Source organism: Oncorhynchus masou, unplaced genomic scaffold, assembly GCF_036934945.1.
Source record: "Oncorhynchus masou masou isolate Uvic2021 unplaced genomic scaffold, UVic_Omas_1.1 unplaced_scaffold_1773, whole genome shotgun sequence".
Classification (NCBI taxonomy): Eukaryota; Metazoa; Chordata; class Actinopteri; order Salmoniformes; family Salmonidae; genus Oncorhynchus; species Oncorhynchus masou.
Window position 1 is genome coordinate 111,229 of NW_027007911.1, and position 2,938 is coordinate 114,166.

The 2,938-nt window shown below is 43.9% G+C and overlaps 1 long non-coding RNA gene across 1 annotated transcript; it reads right to left on the reverse strand.

The window, feature by feature from the left end:
• Positions 1-276: 276 nt before the first annotated feature.
• On the reverse strand, positions 277-2,587 carry LOC135532227 (uncharacterized). Its single transcript, XR_010454323.1, has 4 exons — positions 2,486-2,587; positions 1,606-1,685; positions 715-744; positions 277-292 (listed from the first exon to the last, which is right to left on the reverse strand). It is a non-coding gene; the product is annotated as an uncharacterized LOC135532227 (long non-coding RNA).
• Between the last annotated feature and the right edge of the window lie 351 nt (positions 2,588-2,938).

The following is a 2,938-nucleotide window of genomic DNA, read 5'->3' on the forward strand; positions in this document are numbered from 1 at the left end:
AGTCTGGTCCCCAATGTTGTAAAATTTACCTGTAAAGTTATTAGGGGAAAAAGTTGTCGAAAGGGATGGCCATTTAAACTGAGCTACAGTACTGTTCTCTACTATAGACACTGAGTGCTGGAAGCAGAACTGACCGTTGAGAGAATCACTCAGATATATTTTGTATCGGAGGGAGTTGCAGAGCTGGATGCCCACAAACTTGCGGTACCAGGTCCTCTTCACATACTGCTTGCCATTGCACTCTGAGTATGAGTCTGTCTTGAAGGGGAACTGGGTCAGATGGCATCTTTTCCTAGAGGAAAGAGTTAACCAAATATTAGTGGAATATCAAAGGCATGAAGCATGAAACAAAGATAATAATTAAGAAAATAGAGATGAGTAGAAGCCCAAATGTATATTTGCATTCCCAATCAGAGTTGTCTTTTAGTGTATCACAGCCTTTTACTACTGATGAAATGAAAGGGAAAATAAAAATGTCTCCATTCATTTAGCTGTGTAAATGTTTGGTCTGGCTGTGAGTTGGGCGTGGAAGAAGTGAGCTCATAGATATTGGATGGAGAGCAGTGTACTGCTGCACTGGGGCACGGTGGCCTGAGTCTCCACAGACTCTCACTGTGCCAGGCCAGACCTTCCTTAGATCATCCATTCATTCAGCCTGGTGGAATGTGTCACCTGGGACTGGTGCTCAAGACAGACCACAGACTGAGGGCTTACCTGAGACATTCTCACTCACACGTGGGTCCGCTGCAGGACGGAGGGATGGAGACGGAGAAAAAGAGGCAGAGAGAGAAATGTGAGTTAGTAGGTGCTTTCAAATGTCTTCTTCTCAGAATAGACTGTAGAAATGGTTCCAAAGATTTTGAAATAAGTTGGTGATTCTCCTAAATAAAAGACGCCAAAGCCACACGTCTTGTAGCAAATTAGTCCACTTTGGCACTGAAGAGACAGTCTGATATGGTAGTGTGGGACTCCAGGAGACTCCAGGACAAATCATCTGCCTTCAAACTCATCCTCATCTCTCACATAGAGGGTAAGCCTCTGTGAGCCAATGAGGCCCAGGGGTGAGGTCCTCCCAGAAACATAAAAATGACCTGATTCCCTACTTGCCATTCATTTCTGATACGCTGTTGTATTGGTGAGTTTGATTGAGTGTGTTGTGAGCTGCAATGCAAGATGAGGAGAGCTGATCGGACAGCACTCCTGGGGTTGGAGGCAGTTCACATGGAGAGGCAGCAGCCAATGTTATGGAAATGGAGGGGCCATGCTGAAATCATTAGGTTAATAACAGCTAGTTAATTACAGACCCCTACACGTAAGTGGTGGACCGCCAGACATGACTGGAGCTGGCTGACGAGACTGTGCGTTAGTACGTTTGTACGTCGTATTTTAGTGGATGCTTGTTTATTTCTTTAACGCCAAATGCCTGACCTTGTCAACAGATGGCCTACGCAAAAGGCCAGATGTGGCGCTTGGACTTTCACTGACTCCTGAATAGGTAATGGTGTAAGTCAGCGATTCAACGAAACAACCAATCACCAATCACCAAGTGTCGTTTAATGAGGCGTATTAGTGCTGGCCTAGAAAACAACGTGGCCCATACTGTACCTGATTCAGTGTTGAAGGACACAGGCTCACTGGGTGGCCCCTCTCCAAGCTCGTTCTTGGGTTTCACCTTGAACTCGTAGCTGTGAGGTAAGAGCAGGAAGTGTCACTATCAGAAGGTCTCACAGCGATTATCCTACCGACTCGCTCCAGATTCCAATTTCCGCTCCATTTCCAATTGCAAGCAATCATTTCCACAGAATCACATTTCCTCTAATCCTCACAGCGTTTAAAGTGGACACAGTATTTTGATGGAAACGTAGTGTATTCTTGTTCGGCCTTGTTGTTACAGCAAGGAAAAATGAGGCTCTAGTATTGCCTCCCTATTTATCTCTTCTCTAGACAGTGCAGTCAGAGAGCCAGGAGAACCAAAGAGTTGCTAATGTCTCCTCCATATGAGATGTTCAGACACAGCGATTGGTCCTGCGTGCCAGCAGCCTCAGCAGGCTCAGCTCACAGGAAGCCCTGGTTTATATTCTATCACTTCTTTAATGTCAAATAGTCCCATATTCAGGTTTCATTAAAGCCTAGGGAGCGTGGTGGCCCTCCTCTGCTCTCCACACGTGAAGAACCTTTCTTCTCCAACTACGCCAGGTCCTGATCTTAACCAGACATAGCTAGCTAGCTAATCCTTCTGACAAAAGTAGTAATAACACAATGAATAATTCAATTCTGTATTATTTCCATGAACAAAAGCCTTTCAGAAAGTTTAAGCTTCACAAACATTTACATTTGAGTTATTTAGTAGCGAGTGCATGCATTTTCATACTTTTTCAAAGCTCTGAAAAAAGCTACCGTCTGAGGACTGAGAGAGAGCATACCGAGAGAACACAATGTGTTGTATCAATCTGAAATACAGGCACAAAGATGTTATGTTATATACCTGCTCTCGGGTTTGAGGTTCTCTACTGCAGTGTGAGTCTGGTTGGTGGTCAGGATGGACACCTGAGTACCATCTGGTCCCTTCGTCGTGGAGATGACCTCATATTCTACACAACAACCAGGAAATCACTGTTGAATTCAAGAATTCACCAAGTATCCCAATATTCAGAGTCACACTTTCCAATGTACACTACCGTTAAAAAGTTTGGGGTCACTTAGAAAAGTCCATGTTGTTCAAAGCACATGTCTGTCCATTAAAATAACATCAAATTGATCAGAAATACAGTGTAGACATTGTTAATGTTGAAAATGACTATTGTAGCTGGAAATGGCAGATTTTTTAATAGAATATCTACATAGGCGTACAAAGGCCCATTATCAGCAACCATCACTCCTGTGTTCCAATGGCACGTTGTGTTAGCCTTGTAAAATTATACACTTTTGATTGGGGCGG